General features: G+C 36.9%; 1 long non-coding RNA gene across 1 annotated transcript in view; it reads left to right on the forward strand.

Moving 5' to 3' along the window:
• LOC129735745 (uncharacterized) overlaps window positions 1–24444 on the forward strand; it is a 41122-nt gene extending 16678 nt beyond the window's left edge. Inside the window, exon 3 of the long non-coding RNA XR_008731586.1 lies at window positions 24357–24444. This is a non-coding gene — a long non-coding RNA (uncharacterized LOC129735745). The remainder of the gene's footprint in view (window positions 1–24356) is intronic.
• The last annotated feature ends 3391 nt before the right edge of the window (window positions 24445–27835 follow it).

Consider the following 27835-nt stretch of genomic DNA (forward strand, 5'->3'; position numbering starts at 1 on the left):
TTTCTGTGGGAAGGGATTGCCTTTGCTACTCACATTGTTTGGTTCTTCCTCTGTCTCCATTCCTTCACCTTGTAGCTTCCAGTCTGTAACTCTGTACTAAGACGTCTTCACCCTTCCCACCACAACTTTTGGTTTATAACTCCACAGTCTAGTAGTAATATCTACATATTCAACAAAAATTACCTTATAACAGACATGCATAAAGCTTAATCAATCAGTGTGCAACTGATTGTATCGGGTCAAACATGCTCCAAGCATGGGCAGGTAGACCCAGTGGGCAGTTTGAGTGGGCCGTGGTGAGAAATGTATAGCTACTAAGCAAAAAGTATGTGGGGGAAATTGCCTCCTGGACTGGGAAGGATGTCTAAGAGACAATACTAATTCGGAGGCTGTTGTTGCTTCTCTCCCAAGCTGTCCACTTGGAAGAGGTTTTAATTTTCTGGTTTGCTTTCTCTCTTGCTTTCTCCATGTTCTTTTGATGTTTGGTTTCCTTTGGGTTTTTTTTTTCCTTTTCTCTTCCACCCCTGAACCTCATAAGGTAACTTTGAAAGGGTTGTATGCCATTAGCTTATCAGTTTATCACTGTGGTTTGCAAGCCAAGTCATCATGAAAGATGTACTCACAATAATTTGAGTACTTGACATCATTGTGGATGCCCACAGCATGCAGGGGAGTTGAAAGTCTGAGAAGCTTCTGGTACCATTTGGATATGAGGAATTCACACAGATGCCTCTGGGCTCAAAATTCATGTTTAATTTACAGACACGCCTACAGAGTGACATATATGCCCTGATAATTCTGTTAAATTCTGACAGCTCCTGATAGTAGACAGAATTTTCCTCTACAAGGTATCTAAACTATTTAAAGGGATAACATCCTTATATTTTACCATAAATTTGAAAATTATTTCGTTTTAGAATAGCCCTTACCTGTTCACAAGAGAAAGCTGGTGAAGTTCAGTTCTTGAATCAAAGTAGTTCATACAAGGTTTTCTAGAAAAGGATACAGTAAGCAATGCCTGACTACATTTAAGTTATTTACTTAGGTCCCTTCTAATTCTGGACCTATAACTCAAGTACCTATAAATGATAGAAAAGTTTGTGGTAGTTAAAAAAAAAAAAAAAAAGTTGTCTTAAAAATAGAAATTCCACCTGAAATAATTTCTGTTTCCTCTTTTATTTATTTGTTTATTTACTTTATTTTATTTTCAGATTTTGGCTGGAAAAGTAACAATAAAAAAATCTGTAAATTCATTATTTTCATCAGCCTAGGGAAACTATTTAGCTGTTCCTTAAACACTGCTTGTTACACATCAAAAATGCTTTCATTTTTAGTTGTCAGAAGCTGGAATAGTTTTTCAGTTTTGTTTTGTTTTGTTTTGTTTTTCTGAAGTGACAAAACGTTAAAACTAGTTTGATGAAGTGTTCTATTTTTATGAAATGTTTTGGTGAGGAGCAAAAGGCCATAACCTAAACAATGCCAGTATCAATATTTAGGTATCAGTCTCATAGAAGCAATATTGCTAATTGTAAAACAATTTTAAATGTATCTATCTCTGGTACAGATCTCTGATACTTTTGTAGGTGCAATGAATATATTGATACAGCATTTTGTGGCTTAATTGCTATTCTTCTTGCTCTGTCAAGTTGTAATATATGGAAAATACTGCAGACTTCTATTCCCTGATGACCTATTGAGTACATGAAAAATTGAGGATCTTCAGCTTGCATTTTAATAGTTTGCATCTGACTTAGATTTGTCAGGCATTTGGTTGTGTGTTCAAATTGAAGAGTGGTATTTTCAATTGTGACTTAATCAGAGAAGAATAAAATACTGAGTAGCTCAACCCATTTTGCACACTCAGCTGTACATTTTGTGGATAAAAATGTGGCTATAAAACTAGACTTCTAGGTTTCTAAGATTTGTAATCACTAATAGTTGTTCTGAAAAACGGTTGCAAACTACACTGAGAATGAAATCTGAGAAAAAAAAGAAGTAACATTTGTGGAATCAAATTTTTTAAGTTTTCAAGTTCCTGTTTTTGTATGAGTGAAAGTTCAGATGTGGTTGGTTCAGCTGAGATTTTCACCAAGATGCTGCAGACTGGCATTCTGTCTCACCATGTTACACATCTGTTCCTTTTGCTGAGACACTAGCCATTTCCTGTTGTGATATCCTCATAAAAAAAAATATCTGGAAAGGCTATTCTTTGTGTTTGACATTAACCTTCTTAACATGAACAATTAATATTTTTTTTTAAATGCCTTAACATATAGGTAGCCAAGAGGTGGCAGTAGTCCATCCTGTATTTACTTTATGCTTTATCATTAGAAGTATATGCGTGCTTTACTGTGACAGACACATTTTGAGTTTTCAATTGTCTAGCATTCTAAATACAGCTCCCATTCAACCAAAGTCTCAAAGGTCTTTGTTAGAACTAGAGGAAAGTAAGTATCTCCTTTAAAGACTCCAATCTTCTGAAGATAGCAAGACAGGTGCTTAGAAAGTATGTAACTGGGCAGGTAGGAGTGAGACCAAGGTAAGCCTTTGATCATCATGCATAGTGGGATGACAAGTCCAACCTGTTCTCCCAAGATTAAGCATCCCCTAAAGGCCTGCAGAGCCCTGCAGTGTGGTTACATGCAGCTCAGCAGCTTTGTGAGGTCCATGTCCCAACAAACACAATTATCAGTGTTACAAATGTTTGTTGCTGAAATTTTCCCATAATAACTACAGGGGAAGGCATGGAAGAGAAATGAGGATGGCCAGCTGGCAATAGGGCCAAGGTCAGGCATCAAGGATGAGTTTTTCTGCCCCCCAGCATAAAGGTTGTCCCTGTAAAGGTAAGCAGGAAAGTGTGGCTGGAGAAGCAGGTGATTATTTTCACCTAGGCTTTGCTTTGCCTCCAACCTTTCTGCCTTGCAGTAAGCACATAGCCGACTGTGAGGAAGGGCTTCAGATGGGGAGCGAGCTGATATGAAGAACAGTGCAAGACTGGCTGAGGCACGTGAGAGCTGGTGGATAACTTTCTTATCTCACAAATAAAAAACTTTGCCAGGGAAATAGGGTGACTGGCTGGACTTTTTCCCCAAACACATAACTCTTTCCTTCTGCCTTTGTAAACTGAGGGATGGATGGATAAGCTCTGAGGAACAAGACAGGTCTCTCCTTCATCTGTGAGTGCAGGACCATGGCAAAACTACCCCTACGGTCAGAGATACGGTGTGCTGCTTTCTTAGTAAGAAACATATATTGATGAATAACAATATTACCAACCAGTCCATAAATAACTGGCAGTTTCTACTCCCTGGAGGCAACAGCCAAAGGAATATAATTATACCAGGACCCGGAATGTGATACAGATACTTTTGAACAAATTCAGAAACAAAATTCAGGTTTGAGGCCAAGCACCTCTGTGTGAAGACCACCTGTGATGAGCAAGTCCGTAACAGCATACTCAGTGTGATAAAACACAGTGTTTCTGTGGTAGAATGAATTTGGTCCATATCTTCAGAAACAGCTAATCAGAAATGAGCTGACTTCTTTACCAAGAAAAAACAACTGAAGTACGGACAATGCAGCAGCAGCAGCCAGGATTCTGTCAAAAGACAGGTAGTTACACAATCCCTTAAAAAAAAAAAAATATGGTGTTTTTTGCTTACTTATGGGAAAGATCCGGAATAGTCAGCCACAGGTCATAAGGTCTGTTTAAATATTGATAACAGATATTGAGAAAAAACTCAATCAATGGACCAATAAACAGGAAGGCAGGCCTGAGAGAGGAACTGAAGTGTATGTTTATTCTAGAGGCTGGATTTTTTTTTAATAGAGATGCACAGTACGTACAGCTGAAGATTGTATATAGCTCACACAACATTTGGCTCAGTCTATGAAATGAGCAAAATTAGCTGGTTGTGGAAGTCATCAAAGGAAGTTGCCTGGCACAGTTAGACTTTTGCAATTTGATTTTTTTTCTGATTAGTCCTAGTATAAACCACTCGGTTCCTGCACCATTTAGGTGAATATCTGAGGCATGGAGAAATTTACTGAATTCTATTTTAGGGCCAGACTGAGACCTTGCAGAATGTGCTTGTACAATCTGTGATACCGTGGCTACTGGAGTGGAGGTTTCCATGTAGGGTATAAGAAGAAAAAGGTGCAATGTGGCTGAGTAGTGCAAAAGCCTGCAGTGGGAAGCCCAGATTTAGCATCTCTACCCTCAGTCTCTGAACACATAAAATAAGAGAGGACAAAAACTGTAGGACTATGGGAAAATATAAGTTGTGCAAAACTACTGCACCACAGATTTGCTTCTAACAGTATGTGGCTGTACCGAGAGGCTGCATTTTCACAGGGAGGGAGTTACTACAGGAAAGGGGTGTCAGTTCATGACAGTGCTGTTTACAGACATGTATTACCAATCTCCTGGTAAATCAGGATTTAATTTCTTCAGGGTTGGTTTTGTTATTCCACATGGAAATAGGTGGCCATTAAGTTAGGGTTGTTAATGGTGAAATCTGAAAGCATAAACAGGTGTAAAAGTTCCACCTACAGAAGGTAAATCAATGGTTTATATGTGCTAAATTGTTACATTTTATCCTTTTTTTCAGGGTTATATTTATGGGTCACAGTAGGTGGAGACCAGCTGTGATATCAAAATATTGTAGCATTGGCTTGTAGCAGGTTCATTCTTTTTCTGAGTTTTCTTGGGTGGAGATTTATTAGAAGGGAAACTGTCCACAAGATAGGAACCATTAAAGTAGGAATCATGACTTGCACTGTATAGGTTATTGCAAATAGTTCCCAGAAGAAGTAATAAGGTTGTGGCCTAAGTAAAACATAAAACTCTTCATTACATTTTGTTCTACTAGGGTTTTTTGGGGGAAAAGGCACTTGGATCAAAATGAAATTAGATTTACTTTTTTTTTGCCTGCATTTTTTAATTAAAACATTGTAAAGTTTTTACTTAAAAGGTATTTATAGGGTAATACACTTTTTTTTTCTGCCCTCAGATAGTTATAAACTACTATTTTTCCATATCAAATAAATTCAGATTTGGATTTTTTAAGGTGGGGACTGCCTCTGACTGTGTTTTTAATGTTCCTGGCACAATGTGAATATCCACCCTACGGTATGAAGCGTAAATAAGTGATGTTTATGGCCATGGAAAACTTTGCAATTCCATTCTTCTCTTAACTAAGATTTCTAAAGATCTAAACTATAGAATAAATAGAAGCACCACTTATTTTTGAAATCTTATTTGCAAAGCAGTGGTATTAAAATAGAGATATAATTCATATTATCATAAGTATGTAACCATCAAATCCTATTCCACAGAGAGCATGTGATGAAACAGGATTCATCTGATACCTAATGATAATCCTATACAAATATCCTGGTGTGTTCTCTGTAGCATATTTATGATCTTCTTGTGTCTGGTCCAAGTTTCTTGACATTCTGAGTACCCCTTTGGGGAAATATGACATCTTGCAGTAATGTGCGCTGTGCATGTCAAAAAACAATGCCAATCTGCTTCTGTTACTCTGAGTTTTAAAAGTGGAAAGAGCAGGCTGCTCGTTTTTTAACATATGCAGGATGGTGATGTTTACAATACCAGCTGGAAAAGCAAGTACATGTACAGAACAGTGCATGGAGACAACAGAACAGGAGGAAGAAAAAAAAAATAAAAACACCAAAAACAAACCTCAAATTTTATACAGTAAGCAAGCACTGAAAACAAGGGCAAGGAGATACTGGATTTTAGTGGTACCCGCAAACCTTATAGGCTAAAAAAAAAAAAAAAAAAAAAAAAAAAAGCTCTGAAATACTTGGGGTTGTGGAACATATAAAGAACTTTTTATTGCTTGTTCCAGGTTTTCCCATTTATTAAAGCCCACCCAGCCCCCTCGCCCCACAAACAAAACATTCCTCCCCCTCAAAAAAAAAAAACCACAACCACCCAAACCCTAAGAAAAAAATGAAATTATTAGTAAGAAATTAAAAAAATATATATCTGGGAAAATATGTGGAGTACAATGTGGACTGCTTAGCTTCATAAACTCTCTTTTTCTAGTGTTAAAAAATAAATTCTTAGGTAAGGTAAATAAAATCTTTTAAGTCTTTGAAAACAGCTCTAGAGGGCTTGATGATTTCAGCACTGGATATCATAATTCAGCTCGTTCAGCTAAGAATCAGCTCTAGGTTGCCTGTAGTATAAATTAGGTCATGAAAAAGTCTGTCCTGATGTGATTACATTGCTTAGAATATTTCAACAGGTTCACAAAGCCAGCTATCCTTATATCAATTTAAGAATGTTTAGAAAGAACCCAAGAGAGCATTATCATGATGTTTTGTGATATTTTGTGAATAAAATGACACTTAGCTGCATGTGATTTCCAGAATTTATGCAGTATTTGGAGAATAAAAGAAGTCTGAGTAAAGTCTTTTGACTTAAACAGCACCTATTCAGGTTTCTGTTTCTAAAGGGAAACAAGTGGTTTCCTGAGTGGTGTTTATGTTCCCTTTGTAAATTTAATGCTTGGCTATCCATTGCTTTATTTTTGTTTTGCATTCACTTAGATTCAACAAAATATAAGCACATACTTTAAATTTGTAATACTAACCATTGGATTTGCATGGAAAACTTGAGAAGAATGATAGACTGATTTTGTATATATATAGATCTACCTGCTCTATGTCTTTTCCATTTATCCTTTCTTCAGTCTGTACTGCAGCAACATCTGTTTTTCATGGTATAAGACCATGGTATAAGTCAAGCTGCCCAAGGAAAAGCAAAACAAAAGAAAAAAACTAAATAAGGTAATAAATACCTTCAATAAAAATAAGGTAGATATTTACTGCAGTATTTAATAGCAGAGTTTCAAAGTTCAGCATGCACTGTTCAAGAAAACATCCTCTTTTTTACTGGTAGAAAAAAAAAGGTAGGTGCTTAGCACATTTTAAAAAACTAAGAACTTTATTTCAACTCCTGAATGAAGAATTAGGACTCTAATTTAAAAACAAATAACAAAGCAAAACCAACTGTATCAACCATATATAACAAGTTGAAAGTTGAAGAAGTCATGCTCCTGAATTATAGCAGTCAAAATACTTGCTGATCTTTAACTTCTTTGGAACCACATACATCAGCAGAGTGAAATGAAGCTACTGTCATTTGGAGACAGACAGTCAAAGTGTCATTCAGTATGTGATAATGTAAAAACAGGGGTAATGGTTACTTTTTGTTTCAAGGTTACATTGCTCTTCATAAGAGTATTTTCTCTGGTGCATTTGGCAAAAATATTACAAAATTTAAAAAAGTTTACATAGTCCTTCTTAATTTTTTTTTTTTATCTTGCCTCTAAATCAGGGGTCCTCAAAATATGGCCCATGGGCCGGATACGGCCCCCCAGGCTCCTCAATCCGGCCCCCAGTATTTACAGAACCCCCCTGCGAGGTGTTGGGGGGTGAAACCAAGCAGCCGCACATGACTGCCTGCCACTTCATCCATGTGCCAGCCCCCTGTTTAAAAAGTTTGAGGACCCCTGCTCTAAATAAATGACTATATATCAAAAACATTGGAAATATCAAAACTGTTATTACAAGGTACAGCTTTAGGAATCAAGTTTCACTTTTCAAAGGGGGAACATCATGGTTACTCTAGACAGAAGAGAAATAGTTAAAGATCTTTTACTCTTCTTTTTTAAAAATGATATATTAAACCATTCACTACACAGTGAGATTCAATGCAGTTTTGTGGAGTGTTTAGACAAATATTGACTGCAATTCAAATTCATATTCCACATTTCATATTCTATAAACAGAATAATTAGACATGATCACTGGATCAGCATATGAACATTGGTGGTGACTTTGCATCAATGCTATGCTTGAAAATGTAAGATGTTATATACTATGTAGGGGTTTTTTTGTTCTTCCTCTTCAGTTGCTTAAGAAATAAGAAAAATGTAACAAAATATAATGCAAAGGAAATATATCCAAATTCATCAGTGATACAGAAAATGACTGATGGTAGAAAAATATGGGTGAGTGATTAATTCTGGAATTAAAAAAAATAAAACCCAAGGATATCACTGAACCAAAAAAGTCAAAAGCCTACAGAACAAAATAATCAGGGTGTTCGAGAAAAGAAAATATTTACAGTAAACCAAAAAAAGATGTGTGGAAAAAAAAAATATTTATTATTAAAAAATATATTTTTTCAAAGAACTTTAAAACTTCATTTACATCATCTTTGTCTAAAAGCACTAAAAGGATATTAGTTATCTTATATTCACTGACATCTCTTTGAGATGTGTATGGAATGAAATTTGCAACATACTATTTGAATAGATTTGGCTACACTGGGGAGGTCTACAGATGAGACCTAAAGACTATAGCAGACGTAGTACACAGACTGAATTAGCTTTGCAGATTTTGTACTTCTAAGCACAAAACCAGAGGCGTTTTATGCAGGAGTGAGTTCTCACGGTTATTTAACACCTACCAATGCAATGGTGCCTCATGGGATACCTGCTGCATTTTGTCCTATACTATGCAAATAGGACATTAGCCCCATTGAGCCACTTGACGTAAAACCACAGTATTGCTCAAGCACTCAAACATCATACTCCTCAGATTGTCATTTATTTTTTTTTCAGGGATAAAGAAGTATTGTATTTTAAGGTCTGTAACTTTCTTTAATATGAATATTTTCACTATAGCTTTTTGCAAATATTTTTTTTCCTTTTTTTTTTTTTACTTCTTCCTGTGATTAGTTTCAGGATTTTTGCATAAATATTTGAAGGATCATATAGCAAAATTGTGTTTTCCCTTTTGGTATGTGAAAATATAAAAAGATCTTGATTAGATAGGAGATTTTGCTGATGAGAAGTAACTGTCAGAGGGAAATATGTAAATCTTTATAATTATTTAATATAGACTTTTGCACATTGTGTTGGAAAGCAATTAAAGTTTAGTAATTGACTGATACTTCTATATATTGTTTGTAAAATATGAAGCAAAATAAGACAGTCCTTTCCGTTTATGATGGTAAACTTATAAAACCAAGACCAAAAATAAATAAAAATCTTCTCCTTACTTAAAATACCGTCGGCAATAAATTATGAATTATATGATATAAATCAGACACATAAGTCTTCCTAATATTAATTTAAGGCTTCTGGGAAATTAATGTGATCAAAAAATGAAGAATTAGTTGCTGTTTTTTTTTAAGAAAGATGCAAAGGATAGATTTTATTCTTATTCTGTACTTCCACACTTAGCAGTAACTCAGTTGAATTCCGTGGATGCAGCCTGCGATGAAACAAGATGAATACTGCAAAAATTGCTGGTATATATGGTCTGACTTAATATCAGTGATGTAACTTACTGCCTTGACGCTTAAATGGAATGCAAAACACAGTAAACACTGCATAAACAAGGGAAGAAACTTCTAATGTTCAAGCATATTACAGGACACAAAAAATTTTGTTACAATATCTCACCTATAATTAATAAGATAGTAAGACGTTGTCCTTTAAGTGACATATTTAAAGTTTATATGTATATATAGTATATACATGTATATTATACGTGTGTGAAAGTATCTGTATATCTGATCTCATATTACTTTCTTGTAGAAAATTTTGCAAGTCACTGTGGTTGTAGCTGAATGATGCAAGAGAGGAACAGGTACTTGGAGAAGGAAAAGAGAAAATATTGAGGGAAGTGGAAGCAAGAAGAAAAACAAAGATCAAAATACATAATATCAGGAATTAAAGGGGCTCTTCAAATACTAAAGTATTAGAAAAATGTCAGATAAGGAGCTAAGGATTCATTTTTATTCTGGCAGAAGTAAAGATATAATTAAAATTTTAGAGTGAGGTCTATGGTCTTTGACCCATTCAACTATTACAATATCAATGAACATCTCCATATCAGGAGAAATGTCTAGTCCTTAAACTTCATGAAGAAAAAAATAATGATTAACATTCCATAATTATAACATCTTTTCTTTAAAAAAATCAGCCTCTTGCAATGTATTTTGCTATGTAAATGATACAATAAAACATAGAAACTGGAAAGATTTTCAGTGTAATCAAAGAACTCTTCAATTTATTTAAGCTGAGATGAAGGTTTTTTCCAGAATTTTTCTTTTACAAAACATTGTTTCTAAACTCTTTTTAGTTTTCATAGAGAATTAAAATTAAGAAGTTCATTTTTTTAAAAAGAATGAATTTCTGCATTTTGACCACTTGCAAAACCCGTACCGCTTCCATCAGTTATTTTTGAGGATACAACAGTTATATGGATATATTTTTTTATAAGAAAAACCCCCAACTCTTTAGTTAACAGTCTAGCATTTTCCAGAGTTTGAGAAATAAAATTTTGCTTGGCTATATCAAAATATGTCAGGTAAATAAAGAGGCATCCCAGACCTATGAATTCTATTGAAGAAACAGTGCCAAAATGACCAAGAAGAAAGAGTGATTTATGTGGCACAGCTGTCAGTCAGCCTTTTGAGTTCTGAGGTAAAGGTTCCATAGTTCCTACATCAGAGTTATCTATTTGTGTATACAGTTTTTAATCAAAGGAGCCGAGCCTTTTGTAGCTGATGCTTAGGGAGCAATTCTGACTACTCGTTTCACATCCTATTGATGATGTCTTAATAAAAACCTAACAGTCCATGAGACAAGAAGGCATTTTAAAAGATAATAGGAAAGAAAAAAAAAAAAAAAGCAAATGACTAATATCAGGTATTGATGTGCCAGTCTCTTTATTATTATTTACAGATGCATAACACTGCTAAGAATAATGACATAGCTTTTATTCCATGGTTCGTGAACATTGTCTCCAAAGACTGGCAGGAAGACTTCGGAGTGATCTTATACTGGGAGACAGTTCTTTGCTACCAGTAATTTTGTACTAGCTTTGGCAGATGATAGGGATTTGGAAACACCCGTCTTGAGGAGGTTGAACACCAGTACAAGTGGGATGAGCCCCAGGGTGTGCGGAGGGCTGCTGAGCTGTGATTCTCTGTGTTCCACAGAGTTAGGTTTTATTTTCCAATTCATGAAGAAATCACTTTGATTAGCTAGATTATTGTAATTCTTTGTTACTATTTCATTCAACCACTAAATCTGCTTATGAATTGTTTCTAGGTACCTAAAACCTTTATGTGCTGATTTCTGTATATATGGTAATTTTATTCAAAGAAGATTGCTTAGATTATGTGCTTCTACCTTGTGCATTTTCAGTTCTTGCAAAATTATTCAACTCTTTAGCACTCTGTGAGAGGTCTTTAATTTAATTTTAAATTTTACTCTTTTTTTTAATAATATTTTTTATCTAATTCAAACCAACCATATGACATTATTTTTCTTCTTCTAAGTTTAGGACAATAATTTTCTGAAAGTCTTTTTTGTCAGTATTGGATCTGCTATATACATACAATCTACTTGTGTGTTAGGGCTCAAGCTCTCTGAAATTTCATATTTGAATCCAAAACCAAAAACGTGTTTTACAACTTCTACAATATGCTGTTATTCTCTTTAATTTAATTTATGGAAATGATACTTACAAAAAAAATTAGTTCAATTTAGGGATATTAATAAAATAGTCTGAGAACTGATTTGTTCTTCCTCACTTAAACATGGTACATTAAGTATAATGATTTACATCTTCTAGTATTAATAAAGATACCTTATTTTTGAAGATCGTGAATCTGACTTTACTTTTAAAGCAAGACATGACAACCTTGATTGGACATGTGATAGCTATATTCTGTAGGATTTCAGATGTTTTGGTTAGCTTTATTCTCTTGTTAGTTATTGTCTTGTCTATATTTCTCTGTTTTGAGCTGCTTATAGCTATTCACAGAATCACAGAATGGCTCAGGTTGAAAGGGACCTCTGGACGTCATTTTGTCCAACCGCCCTGCTCAGGCAGGATCACCTGCAGCTGGTTGCCCAGGACCTTGTCCAGGTGGCTTCTGAGTATCTCCAGCAATGGAGACCTACAACCTGTCTTGCCAGTGCTTAGTCACCCTCACAGTGAAAAAGTGCTTCTTGATGTTCAGATGGAGCCTCCTGTGTTTCAGTTCATGCCAATTGCCTCTACACATTTTGAAAGATATACATAAAAAGCATTAGTGGACAGTAAGCTAAAATACTTGCAAGAGGGAGCAAGAGACAGAAAGTAATATAGGTTTAATCTCTTTGCTTTTTGGAATATCGTTGCAAACTAGCTATCTGGTTCTATTAAATTATTTGAAAGATGCATGTGAATTTTAGCACAAGACCTAAAGAACTGTATAAAGTTCTAGTGAAAAAACAGGTGAAGATGTGTAAAACTGGTGTTATGTACAAATGCACATTTTCTTCTGCAGGCTGCTAATTGTAGCAGCCCAAGGAACAACAAAAAGAAAAATAACAGTATTCAAGAAGGATATTAATATTAAATTATTAAAGTGCATGGTCATGAAACAGACCAGCTTCACAAGAATTTATATGACATGTTAATGAGCCAGAGTCCTGCAGGTGACTGTCCAGTGGCCTTAGGGCAGCATGCAGATCTCCTCTACATTGCTTTACCAAACAGCACTTTACATGGAGCTGCTGTGATCCTCACCTTTGGGATTACTTAATGTCATTAAAATTCAGTGTGCTAGAATGTTTTCTAACATAGTTTTCCTGATCAGTGTAAGAAAGATTAGAAAATCTCTTTCTAGATGGTTTGGCTGTGTTTACCCTGTCCATGAACCCTCTTGTATAGTTATATTTAAGTTCTCCTAGGTGACAGAGATCTTTGGTATGAAACCAAAGACCAATCATTCCAATATCTAAAAGGTTCTCTGGTGAGCTATCACCAATAACTTCCTCCAGAATCACTCTGTTCAGTTATGGAGAAGAGAAGATAGCATGTGCTTGCACTGTCATGACACTCATCATTCTGTTCCAGTGGTGGTGAGTCACTGGAGAATCCACAAGCAACTGTGAATATATAAAATGTGTTGTTTAAAAACATACCAGAATATCAGATTCCAGGCTGGTACTGAATCACTTCTGCTCCTAGCTAATGATATCTGCTGTGAAAAAAAAAATAATTGCTGTCTCAATTTGCAAAGGATCAGTTCAATCCAATTAGCTAGTAATGCAGTGATGATAATTGTCATAATGATTTTAAAGAGCTGTTGAAAACATCTCTGACTATGAATCCAAAACAAGTAACTTATGATATTTCACATTTTTTTGCAAATGTTTCATTCTGCAAATGAATATGTTTCATAAAAATATGGAAAGAATGTACACAGCGGTTCTAATTAAATAAAATAGGATGAAAAAATATTAAACCCATAGCTAATCAGATACAGAAGGCTATGACAGTGTAAAAATGCATTATGTTTAATTACCATAAAGCTCCAGAAAATTCAGAGATCAAGAAATAGTGAAAACTTGAACTTCTTGCCTACAAACACTGAATTGTGTGCGTAACACTGTGCGTGACTGTTTCTGTTGAGAGATGTCACTGATGAGCTTGCTATTTGAAGATATATTTACATCACTATCCATAGCACATCATATAAAACGGGTATTTTCAGCATCTTCCCAGACCAGACTTTTGTGAGCATTCTCTCATTCTTTTTTTCATTATTATTAAACTACCTAAGTGCGACTGTTTCTCTGAATTTGCCACACTTACTCTTCAGCACATTTACTCAGTGGTAGTCCACTGCAGGGTTTGCCAGAAGCAGAATTTTGTCTTCTTCTGTCACTTGATTCATCAAAGATATCAGATATCAGAGAAGACACTTAAATCATACTTCATAGGGCATTGGGGATGCAAATACCAGAGTAACCAATAAAGTGGAAGATACATCACTGTTTTCTACATGTATTATTTTTAAGATTTATGTAGGAATGAAGTGATACACAAGCCGGCATTAATCATTGCAATAAATTTCAGGTTGCCCACAGTAATTATTTCCACTGTTAATGCCTTAAGATGTTTAAGGCTTGTTTAATCTTTAAAACTGTGAATGACATGGACAGTGTAAGCATATGAATAAGCACTAAAGCCTTTAAGTGTGAATTTATCAAAAAGTTGCCTGAAGTAGTACATTACAAATCCAGATAAATGGTGCTTTGCACAATCCATCCAAGATAACTGGTTCCCTCCCATGCTTGGGCTGATGCCAAATTTCAATCTGAGTCTAATTTTGTTGTTTCTGTTACTTTTTTAAGTGACAGTAGTCTCTTTGGGCCTTGTCTACAATTAAGTGGCTGAGTGATGACCCCTAATGTTCACCAGCGTGAGCCTGTAATTGAAAGTAAACAGTTTTAGGCATGAAGTACAGAATGCTCTCAAAATGCTGAACTGTAAGAAACTGTTGTCCAAATTCTGCAGTTCTTTTCTAACCTCAACTAAATAAATCTAAACAAATTCGTGTGAGTAAGTGTGGTACAGCCTAAGGCTAACTTGAGCTTCCTTGTGTCCCCTGTTTTCATACATCTTGATTACAACCAGGGGACTATACCTCTGCTGTCCTCCACAGTCATAGTCTTACTATGTGGGAAGTTGCTAGTGTACTAATGGGTAATTAAAAAACATTACTAAAGAATTAATAACAAAACCATTTACAGCAACGAAGTGTGAAAAGAGAAATACTGTGGGAGAAAAATTTACACCACATAACTGTAGGTATCTAGTGCAGGGATTCAGAAGAACACATGCTGAAGGTTCGTACCCTTTTTTCCATTGGATAAACCTGGATGAAACTGGAGCTCCTAAATTCTGTGCCTTCCAAGGTGACTTCTTCCATGATCATTTCTAGATCTGCCTGGAGGGTTGGTTACTGTATTTACCTAAGTATAGAGGAGGTTGTGATGATCTCTGTATACATAATTCTTCAGATTTTTTTTTAAATGCTTTGCTATGTTTCAGGAGGGGTGTTGATCCATGCCCACTGTTTCTATGCTATCAATCAAAGATCCTATTTCCAGTGTCTTTCTACTGCATTACCCTTCAGTCTCAAGCCCATGATCTCTGCTTCCAATATCCACCCTGTCACAGCTTTGCTTTCTGTCTTCAATATTGTTGAACAGTGGTGAGGGTCTCAGCTTTTCCCTGAATTCCTGTCACTGGGAAACAGTCCACCTTCCAAGCAAGTTACTTCTGGATAAGCTGAAAGAGTCAGAAGTGCCATTTCTAAGGCAGCCAGGTGCAAAAGCTCAGTGGGACCACTGACCAGAAGTAAACGACTGAAGATACTGAACAAGTAGCATTTGCCTCAGTAGTCAGGCAGAAGTTCCCACACTCTTAGCCACAAGTAAAATTATGTCTAAGCAGGTAAGTTTTCCTTTTTTTGTGAGTGTGTGTTTGTGAGCATGTAAAAAAACCAACAACCTGAAAAAAAACCCCTCAGAAATATATAGCTAGGTGTAATAACTTAGGTGGCCATTTGAAGGATGCAAAATAACAAGATGTTTTCTTATTCATATGATACACTCAATGGTAGAGTTGTGGTAGCATAGTTTATTGTCTAAGAACATCATCTAACAAAGTTTATTCTGTCACAGGGAACCAAAATCTTTTAAAATATATCATTTTCCTACTGTGTTCCGTAAGACAACATAATTTCTCTCTTTCAGTTTTTCTACCAGAGTGTCAGACGTGGTTTGTTGTTTGTGGCATAGAGATTTTATGACCCCTTCTGAATTTAAGATTTATCATCAGTTGCCTGCAAGTGGTAAGAAGAGGACACTGTGACCAGTTCTCTTCTTAGGCAGTGTAATGTAGCTGACATATCTACTTTTTTTTTTTTTTTCTTTAATCACAGGTCTAGGTTCATTTTCTTCCTTCTGAAATGCATGTTTTAATGCCTGTTCGCAAAATATGGTACTTTTAGCCTAATCTAAATCCTAAACTGAATAATAAGGTGGAGGATAGTACCAACAAATGTAAATGTGGTTTTCACCTTCACTTTACTGTAAAAATATGTTATGCCAGATGTTTCAGCCACTAACAAGGCAATTTGTATCTATTCACACTTGGAATGCTCACATTTCATTGTTATATCAGTCATACACAGCACCAACTTAAACAGCTAAATACAGAAAGTGCTGAACTGCAAAAGAACTCTGTAAAATTATAAGAAACAAATTAATTAGTCTGAATTATGCTAAGAATTAAATAGCCATTTTCAGTCAGCTCTGCAGTTATATTGCAGAAAGGACTATGACTTCATTCAACTTTAAACATTAAATTCATGCAAAATGTTTTATGTTTCTATTTACTTGGGGCTTTGCTTTTATTTTACCTTCCTTTACCTATTCTTCCTTCTGAATACATAGAATCTCAATTCTGTTTTTCTTCTTTGCAATTTATATCTACATACTTTGTCTCCCTAAAGCAGTAAAAATCCCGCTGGTGGTATATCACACTTCAAAAAAGATAATGAAGCTCAATAGCACTGCTCAGTGCTATTCCATTTGTTTTTACTCTTTTTCTTCTAGGCTCTACATAGTCCAGAAGAGGATCAAGAAAAGTACAAGTCAGGAAGCAGTTACTTAGAATAAATAAAAGAACAGCAATAAAAGCATTCCTTGATGGACTGAGTCCAGTAAAGCTAGGTATTAGTCAATTACATGTCTGTCTTGTTGACAACTGTATGAACAACAACAATAGCAACAAAGAACTACCTTTGATGGCATGGAATTTTAGTGTATATCTGCAATGGGCAAGTATTCTTAGATGCAATGAATTTTATTTCTTTTAAAGAAAGGCTAAAAGTTTATCAGGATTTATACTGATCAGAAAAGCTTTTTACCTTTAGATTATTCTCCTAGTTTGGTAACAAAGACAAGAGACAACTTGAAGATTATGTAAATCCTAGCTGTTCTTGTATTAATTTTAGAAATTCAAAACATTTTGATCTTCTGTACACCTTGGAATTAAAAAAAAAAAAAAAAAAAAAAAGTACTGCATTTTTAAAAATCTCCTTTAGAATTAGAAAAGGAACCTTTTTTTATATATATATTTAAATGAATTTTGAAAAATACCAGAGCATTCTAATTGGTGTTTCAGGCTTCTACATTTATTTGTTTGTTTTGGGGGTTTGGGGGTTTTTGTTGGTCCTTTTTCTCCAAAGGATAGCTATGCTTGGTTAACCTGGCTGAGGCAGTGAATATATGGTGAGACTTCTACAATTGATACTGCTCTTTGGTCAGAGGTGGGATTTTAAAAGCCAGATTAGTGAATTTATGATTAAAATTCCGTTATGAAAGAAATTTTGAAATTCAGGCTTTCAGAAAGCAGTAATGTGTGAAATGGAAGCCAGCCTATATTGAAAATATGGAATGTTTATATACATGTGTTTTGGCATATTTTGCATTTTTAAAGGAGTCTATAATTAGAGTAATAGAAATTTTAATGCATCAACATACGACCTTTGTATCTTTACATAAAAGCATCCATACTCAGTTTTTTCCATCATGTTTCAGTAGGTCATTACAGTGGATGTACACATTACATTGAGATGAATAAGGTGTATCTAACAATATTGCTGCCATCTTTAAACACAAAATATATTTTAGAATAATGGAGAAAAAATAGGTAATTTAAATAACCTGCTGCTTCGCAGAAAGGCGACATATTTTGAATCACACCTATTGTATTGCCAGTCATGCACTTATGCTGCAACCATTGAGAGTCTTGGTTAGAACAAATAATAAGATCAATAATAATCAATAATAAATAAAGATCAATAACTGCACTTGATAGTTGTAGTAGGTTTACTGTGAAAATCAGGAGGGATGGTACTCTCCTTTTCAGACTTTCTCCTGATTATGTATTCTTACTTGAACGCTAGCTGAGTGCTTTGCTTTTCAAAGAGAATTGTTTTCTTGCAAAGGATAGTTGTACTTCAGGCTGTATTCTGGGAACACCTATCCTTTTAAATAAAAGGTCTTCCACCTAAAACTGGGCTGCAGCCTCTTGTAGCAATAGATTTTCTACTGTTGATATATTGCTCGAATTCATTGCTCTCTGTGCGTCAGATGGCTATTCTATGGATAAGGATATCGTGCTTTCTGCAGAACTTTTAAGTCTTGAAAACAGTGAACAATAATAATTGAAGCCAATATCTGTCAGATAAAGTAAAAAAAATAACATCAAATCAAAATAAAAATCCAAATACACTTTCAAAAGCAAACAGAATTTACTTAATTATCCAAATTGCTACAGTGAGCCCATGGGTGTGTATATTGCCTGTATGTGTAAATTAAAACAAATAATTTATAAAGAATTGGAATAAAAAAATATAATAAAGAAAAAAATAGATTCCACCAGTTTTATTAATATATAAAATAATGGCATTTTGCAAACCCACCACAAACCTTTCCCACTGAATTAATTTTTCTTCGCTACTTGTCCTAATTTCAGCTGGGACAGAGTTTATTTTCTTCTTAGTAGCTGGTGCAGCACTGTGTTTTGGATGTGGTGTGAGAGTAACGCTGACAGCACACTGATGCTTTTAGTTGTTGCTGGGTGATGTTTATACTAAATCAAGGACTTTTCGGTTTCTGAGGCCATGCCAGTGAGAGGGCTGGGGGGGCACGGGAAATTGGGAGGAGACACAGCCAGAACAGCTGACCTGAACTAACTGAATGGATATTCCATACCATATGACGTCATGCTGAGTATGTAAGTTGGGTGAAGAAGGAAGAGGGGGACGTTCAACTTTATGGCATTTGTCTTCCCCAAGTAACCATTAGCCATGATGGAGCCCTGCTTTCCTGGGAGTTGCTGAACACCTGCCTGCCCACGGGAAGTGGTGAATGAATTCCTTGTTTTACTTTACTTGCATGCGCGGCTTTTGCTGTACCTTTATCTCAGCCCATGAGTTTTCTCACTTTTACTCTTCTGATCCTCTCCTGATCCCACTGTGGGGGGAGTGAGCGAGCGGCTGCGTGGGGCTTAGTCACTAGCTGGGGTTAAGCCACGACACTAATATGAAATAGAGCACATTTTCCAAAAAGGTAGGTTCATTGACATTTATGAGCATTAAAATTGGGATATTACAGAGCACATTTTCAAATACATAGGAGAGGAGGAGCACCAAAGAAATAGTAACATTAAAACCAAACACATTTTAAGAACTAAGAACTTGTGAGTACTGGATAAAAAGTAGAAGTACAATGTTTCAAAATACAGTGTATAATCTGGATACTATTCTTGTTTTTGTCAATGTGATCAGGATTTTTATCCAAAAAAAATAAATCTCTATACTCACTGTTTAATGTATCTGGAGGCAGAAGCAACTTGAAATTTTTGTTACATTTCTGCAGGCTTTGTGAGGGGTATGCCTTATTCAGTAAAGCATTTTCAGTTGGTTGTTGTTGGGGTTTTTTTTTAATTTATTGTTGTTTTGGGTCTTTCTTTGTTTCAGTTTGTGGTTTGATTTTAGTTTTGCTGATGTTTTTTTGAAAGTTTCTTCCTACCCTGATTTCTTAAAAAAAAAAAAAAAAAGAAAGAAAGAAAAGAAGATATTTATAGGGATGCAAAACATTGTCAAGTGCTTTGAAATTCTCAGTGACTTGCAGTGCTTCTGAGAATGTAATACTCACTGGAACCTTGCAGAAAGCAGACATATTAGTCTACAAGATCCTGGACACAGATCTGAGTATGCACCTTGAAGGATGACTTAAAAAGCTATGCTTATCCTGAGCAAAACCTAATTGCCTTCCACCTCCAAGATACTTTTGTACTCTGGACAGGATCCATTCAGGAGCTACCTTTGGCCTGCCACCATTTTTACAACTACTTCCAAAGGCAAAGATTTCTTTTCAGGGACATGGAATTATAGAAACACTGCTTGAAATTCTCACATCAACATGAATTTCAGTGGGGTTTTTTTCCTTCCTTCCTTTCTTTCTTTGCAGAAAAATGGTTGAAAAATTCAGCTAAAATTAGAGTCTGGTTAATGTCTGTAAGACCAAAGTTTGAACAGATTCAGTTGTGGATTTGAATGTGAATGTCACTACGTTTGAAATGGTTACACCTATAGGATCATAAGATCATAGGATAATTCCAGCTGGAAGGGAGCTCACGAGTCTCCAGTCCAACCTCCTGCTCACAGCAGGGCCAGCTCTGAGGTCTGGCCTGGTTGCTCAGGTTTTTATCCAGCTGGGTCTTGAAAACTTCCACAGCTGGAAACAGCACAGGCTCTCTAAGCAGCCTGTCCTACTGCTGGCTCTCCGCAGGAAGAAAGTGCTTTTCTTTATACACAGTCAGGACCTCTCTTGTTCCAGGTCATGACAGTTATTTCCTGTCCTTTCACGGTGCACCAGTGTGAAGACCGTATCTCTGTCTCCTTAATAGCCTTCCTACACACACCAAGGGGCTGCTATAAGGTGTCCCTTCTCAGGCTGAACCAGCCCTGGTCCTTCAGCCTCTCCTCACAAGGCAAGCGCTACAGCCCCCCTGCTCTCGACCTCTATGTCTTGGTGTCTCTCCCCTGAACTTACTCCAGTTAGCTGAAATCTTTCCTGCAGTGGGACCCTCAATACCACCATCTTCATGAGCAGTTCTCAATGCCAGGGATGTACTTCTGCTGTATCCTGTCTCTATTATGGAGAATCCCCCAGGGAAACACTAGGTGTAATTCTTCACAGCCTGGAAGCCAAAAAGGCTGCTGTGATCATGTGCTGGTCTGAACACCACATGGACTGGAGCATGCATCTAATGCAATTGGCATAAATAGTTCTGTATAGATGTAGTTTTAGCCTCTGGGCATCAACACATTCCTTTAGCATTTTTCGACACAGATATTGTTGTACAACTGATATACTAGGATAATTAAGTCAAATAAATTAAGCGTGTAAAACAGTATCTGTATGTGGTGTTTAGGTATGTTACATTCAAAATGCTTTTGTGAAGATTAATAGTTTTTGCCTGCCTTGACTCCCCAACTATCTGTGAGTGGGTCTACATTGCAATCCAGGATGTCCAATTCCTTGCAGATATGATCGCTCAAGTTAACATTAGCCTGCCCAGGTCAGCTTCTGGTATCGCATGAGGTATGCAAAGGGCATACCCCCATATTGAACTTCAACACACTGATATCCAAAGCTATAAGATTAAAGTACATCAACATGTGCTGTGCTTTGACGTACAGGATGGACAGTTTTAAATCCCTGCATGACATCAGTGTAAGAAGGGCATGTGGCTTCATTAACAAATTTAATTCATATTTCAGTATCTCCCACACGCTGTTTTAACAAAGGTGGATCTCTAAGACACCCTTTACCCTTTACCAACCTCTGAGGGCAAAAGGATGTTTGGACTCATATTCCCCATTCACCACCCAGAGAAACCGTGGCTCGATCCCATCACAGCACCATCAGTTCTTTAGAACTCCCTGGCTCCAAATACTATTACAATACTGCATATAGTATAATACTATATGCTACAGTACTATGTAGTATAGTACTAACGTCCTGCAGGTTTGTGAGCCATGTTCTGTGACACAGCAGAGAACCATCTCCTCCATTGTAAGATCTGATATATTGATAATTGCCTGAAACATTGCTTAGTGCACAAATTCAAGTGGAGCTGGTGCAAAGCTGTTCTGGTCAGATTGGAAAGGAACTGCCTAACTTGGTAACCACAAGGGGGTACAGGATGGAATGGCTTTAGGTCTTGCAATGGTGGGTTCTGTCCAGTGCTTCCTGGAAAAACCTGCTGTGGTAACATAACATAACAGCTTAGGTGCAGAGCAGGGGTTGTTTACAACCCTCAGGACCACCAATGAGGACCCCCTGTGACCACCGTTCACACATTGAGCTCATGCAGACAGATGACACCCACTCTTGCTTTGTATGTAGTGTCCCCTCTGGAAAGCATAAAATGCAAGTAAATGAAAGCATGGGTGGGACCCCCCCCAAGACACCTAGGGTGAAGAGGACCAGTGAAACACCACTGGATCCACAGCTGATGATTTCACTTTCTCTCTCTACACTTCCCCCACCCCGTTCGTCTCTCCTGTCTGTCTTTCTATTGACTACTGACCAGATCTAAGTAACAGCATGTGGCACAGGACTGGCTTATCCAGTTAAAGTGATCGCCATTGAGCTATTGTATCTAACCACGTCTTGTATTTTCTATTAGTATATCATAAAACTGGTTGGTTGGTGGTGTTTCACCTTGTCGGTCCAAGGGTATCACAAACTTGGTCGCTGGTCATAAGGGGAGGAGGTCATCCTAAATGTCTCCTTTTAGGTCATGACAGCCATCAGTGCTGGCACTGTGTCCTTCCCCTTTCTGGGCTGCAGCTGCAAAGAAGGAAGCAAAGAGGTGTAAGAAGCGGTACATTCCCAACCGCTACAGCAGCTGATGTATGGTTGTTCTCCCCAGGAGAACCTGATCCAGGGAGTGAATATAAGTACTTTCAGAGTCTGTAGTAGACCAAAGGTCCTTCTTTGGCCACCTACAATCCTCCCTTTGCCTACCAAAGGCAGGTAATTAGGGACAATAAACAGGGAATTATTTGAAACTTTCCTTTATTATTAATGATCAGAAAAAAAATACTTCTTGAATTTTCTGAACTGGACAATGCATCTGGATCATCATCTTTAATAGTGACTTATAGACAATCCTCTGTTTGTTTAACATCTTTTAACACATATTTATTCTTTTGTTATCCACAACATCCATTGAAAATGAGCTCCACAGTTCAATTATATGTTTGATTTAGCTGCCTGTCCCCAGGTGTCCTCTTACTCTACGGTTATTCAGAATTTCCTGCTGTTATTAGCCATGCAACTGATGATCACAGAGGAGTAAAAGACATTTGTAGTTATAGTCAAAACTGAGCATTGGAAGTTATTGCATTTTACCAGTGGGGGAAAAAAGGCTCACAAAACCCAAGAAATATTATTTCTGCTTATCTTGGAATACTGTAGGCACAGAACATTTAAATACAGATTGCGAAAACCATTGCAGATGATGGGGACTCTTTCAATTCAGTATGTATTAACTAATGTTATCAAGCAATGCAGCCTGGAGATATTACTAGGACAGATCACAGTATTTTTTATGCTAAGCATGAAATAAATTCCACAGAATCAAAAGTTTAATTTTGGACAGTGCCAGTTTAACCTAGTAATTAATCTGAGGCAGAGAAAAACCCAGTAGCATGCAGTTTACTGTGTTATGGATCTTTCAAGTAAGACCTCTATGATTTTTGGGGTTTTGTGGTCATAAAAAAGATCCCATAGCTGTTCTTTGTAGGTGATGGAATTTGCTTTCCTTGGAAAAAATTTCTCTCCTTTTATCATTATACAACATGGTTCGCACAGCTCAGCTGCTGCCCTCTGTTTCCAGAAGGGGATGTACTTCTTCAATTCCATATGTTTATACTACATAAAGGATTTGCAGACCCATGTGACACAAAAATATTTTAAATATAGGCTAGTATTATATTTATAATAGATGTGTGAACTAATAAGTGATTTCAAAACACCACCAGTGATTCAGGATGCTGGACCATACTGTAATTTTATCAAATGACTAATTATCTCAAAACCAGTCTGAACTGGCATTCCACAATAGGATGACTAAATCTGCTAAGTTAAATGATCACGTATTTAGCTCGGCATAACTACAGCTTCCTGATGTTGGATGCCACCTCCAGCAGAACTTTTAAGGAGACTGGGTCTATGCTATCCTCGACAGAGCATCACCTGTAATAGAAAATAACAAGAGAGCTTCATTGATACCTTGATGTTCTGTGCTGTTTCTTGGCCTCCACCATGTTTCTTAGAATGTGATGAGCAACTAACTCTAAAGTAAGACATAGAAATGTTGTCAACTCAGCTACCGAGTTTCATTCTTACGTGAAAAAAATACTTTCCTGTCTGGGAGCTTCAAGTCCTGTAGGTTCAAGTCACTGTATTTTCTTGACCACAAACTCAGTGTTTGACTAGAGAAACCTTGTCAAAGAATCTATTTGTAAAAAAATTAGCGTGTTTTCATTAAAAAGCTTTCAATTCTTACTAAATGTTTTTTCCTTATGAAAAGATGTTAACGCAAATATATTTCACCAAGATCTACTTCATACCATTCACATTGCCATATTACATAGGGCACATATGTCAGCATGTAACATGCAAGAACTGCAATGGGCTCAAACAGAAATATACTTTATCAAACAAGCACCTCCTAGTTTTTCTGTATGTACTGACTTATAGATAGTATTGATTTTATTCTGAGCAAAATATCCTTAGCTGTTCCTAAAACAATTTCAGCTGTCTGGTGAGTATCTCACACCAGTAAGAAAAATTTTGTTTTCTATCTAGATGCAGTGATATCCTTGTGTAAACAACAGTGAGAATTTACAAAGCATCCAAATGAAAAATAGCTGGAAATTGACAGCTTGAGCACCAGTAAGTATTAACACCCTCCTTGCTAATTGCTGCCATCACAAATTAATGGAAGTCTTTTAAATCTCCTGACAGTGGTTATGTAACATTCTGTGGTTAAAGGAACTTGAGGCAGGACATAACAGATGCCGTCATTAATATGCAACTGCATATGCTTCCAGTGCACAAGGGTTTGTGAGGGTTTTTTTTTCCTTTACATCCTCATTTTTTTTCTTTGCTATTTGAAAATAATTCTTTACAATTCTTAGCTTCTGCTTTTCCACTCGGTTTTTTTAAAGAGAACTGTTTTAACCCTTTGTCTTTTTCAATGAGGGAGCATGTTTAGATGGTATTCCAGAGTTATGCTAAGCATCTATTCTTAGTAGAACCAGAACTAGCTATAATTTTAACAGATTGTATATGATGAATAAATTATCTTTTACTGGGTCTTTTTTTTTTTTTTTTGTCTTTTTTTTTCTCCTTTTTTTTCTGACAAACTTAGAAAACAAAATAAAACTTTGGGAAACAAAGTGCTCTGTTACCCCTGCTGAATTTCAACCTCTTACTTTGTCAGTGCTTAAAACCTATCTTGAACTTCTGAGTTCTGTTTCTTCATGGAATTATTTTTTTCTTCTTGCAAATCTTTATGGGTTTCACTTTAAATAAAAGCAACTGATACACTTTAAATAAAAGCAACTGACCTGACTATGCCTGCAAAAAGCCACCCAAAACAAGATATCTGTCCTTGCTTTCTTTCCAGCATTAATAATTAGGTATGGCAGTGGAGAGACCAATATAGAAAGGTTAATATATATCTGTATATGAACAAGAGATTACTGTTACAGATTTACTTCATTTTCCACTTCTCCTTTTCTTTATATACCTTCCATCATGCCCCCCCTTTTCATCTCTCCATCCCTTCTTTCCCTATGAATGAGGACATCTTCAACACTAGTTTGCAATGGTCTCCTTTTGCTGCTCACCCTGAGCTCTTTTCTCCCACTAACCAAGACAGCAGGAGTCTAAAACAAGGCAGAGTCTAAAAGCACCTTCATAACAAGGATACACATACCATCTTTCTCCCTGAGAGATCACAGCTTGGCCTCTTCTGTCCCTTTGTATCTCTCAACAGTCTCCATCAGGGAATTGATGTCACTTCTCTTGGTGAAAAACAGTTGATGTACATCTGCCTTAGGGACTTGGGGCTTATGCCTGAGTCACTGATGGGCATGTGACTCAGCATCAGTGAATTGGAGAGGACATCTCTGGAAAGAGAACTGCAGCATACATGGAAGACTTCCACCTTTCACAGTCACAGGTTCGGGGTCCCTCAGGTCACCAGAGCTACTCTGTTCTATTCCTCTGTCCTGAATAGTGTGAGGGAGTCTACATGAATGGTGACTTGGAAAGGAGATTGGATAGGTGAGAGTCACAACACAGAAATATAGCAGCCACTTCTCTTTCTAATATAATCAAAGATTGTTATAAAGTGATAAAAGACCCCACTGAGTCAGATCCCAGCCTGTGCTGTTACTTGGGATTATTCTGTCCCAGGTGTGAAGGGCTTGTGTTTCTCTGTAATACCTCATGCAAATCTTGACACAATTATCCAGCCTGTTGTAGTTTCTCTGCATGCTGATTCTTCCTTCCACTGTCTGCCTGTCCTGCCACTTCAGTGTCATCCACAAACCTGGTTAGTGTCTATTCAGTCCCATCATCAAGATCATTTATAATGATACTTAACAGCACCTGACACAGGAGAAACTCTTGGAGAACTCTACATCTGATTTCTGCCAGTGGGACTTTGAACCATTCACACTTTGACCCTGGTAGTTTAGATCATTTTCTACAGAAATGATGGTCTATCTGTCCAGCAGAGAGCTTGACCACTTGTCTATGGGGATGTTGTGGGAGACTGTCAAAACCCTTGCCAAACTCCAGGCAGATGACAACCACAGCTCTACCCTCATCCACTCAGCAAGTTTTTTCATCTGAGAAGGCAACCAGGTTGGCCAAGTACAAAGGTCCCCACCTATCCCCTATTTCATTCTCCTGGGCCACTGGGTGGCAAGCACCTGCCCTTTAGCTGCTGATGCTTAGCAAAGAACATGGTGGGGTGTAGACGAATTATAGAGGAATGAAGGCAGATTAATTAACATTGATAATATAGAGCTGTGGGCTTGCTTCAGGGGTGGTGGGTTGGCTGATGTGGATAATGTGCAGCTGTGGATGGTTCCTACTAAGTAGTTAAATAGCTCTAAGGGGTATGGAAGAGGAGGACTGTATGGGGAGGAGCACTAAGTGAAGAGAGACCCAGAAGAAGCAAAGGAAGGGGAGAGAGAGTGTGAGCATGCGCATGTGTGCCCCAGATGTAGGAGAGAGAAGGGGCCTGGATGAGGAGAGGCTTGCTGAAAGAGGAGCCCAGAAAAGGAAATATCTGGATGCAGCAGAGGCAAGAAGCAGGGTGGACTGGCCTGAAGAGGCTGAAGAAACAGCATCGACAGCAGATGAACTTTTGAAACCTTGTTGAGGATCGGTGGCTGTGCTGGGGCAAAGCATGGGAGCTACTTATTGAAGTTAAACTGGTGGGATGGTAAAAGCCTTGTTACAGCCAGCTAGTTTTGATAGTGCTGTGACAATGGGGTGAAGGGAAGTGTTGATGATCATGTGGTGGGAATAACTTGAAAGCAAGAGTGCTTTGCTCACCTTCTTTAACACCTCTCAGACACAACATTGCTGTCTGTTTTGTAAATCTCCTGGAGCTGACCTGCAACTTTTATGAATGCCTGTTTGTTCAGGCTAAAAGCATGACTATGGTTAACCCATGTTCTTGCCTGCTTGCTTTCACTGTGGGTGATGTGCTGTCCCTGGGGGCATCTCTCCAAGTGGAGATTCTGACTTGGAGGCCAGAGATAAGAGCCCCTATTTTTGCAGTTAATGCTCATTCTAGATTAGGATGAAAGATCTGGCATATTGAAATGTAGTTATACATGCAATCAGGGGCAAGATGCAATAGAGGCAAATATACATTGGGAATCTTTTTTTTTTTTTAGAGAGATAATATTATAAGCATGTCTTAATAAAAATTCTATGCAACACTCTTCAACATCTACAGTTATTTTAGACTGTGTTACAAAACTCTATCCATCATCTATTTGCTATGGGAACATTAAAGTTGTCAAAATACATTATCAGAGGTTAAGCAGGTCAAAAATTAAGACAGGTTAGGTAAAGGCTGGTTTAATTCATTACTTTTCCATATTTGCAAAACATTTTCTTTACATGTCACTTCATTGTGTCTTGCTAGTGCTGTTATGAGAACCTGGCTCCTTCCAGGATATTTCTTTTCTCCAAATATTTCAAAACCCTTTAGGAAATGCTATAGAGCAGTTATAATACTTTTGGCAATGACAGTT

The sequence above is a fragment of the Falco cherrug genome, chromosome 3, assembly GCF_023634085.1.
Source record: "Falco cherrug isolate bFalChe1 chromosome 3, bFalChe1.pri, whole genome shotgun sequence".
Lineage (NCBI taxonomy): Eukaryota > Metazoa > Chordata > Aves > Falconiformes > Falconidae > Falco > Falco cherrug.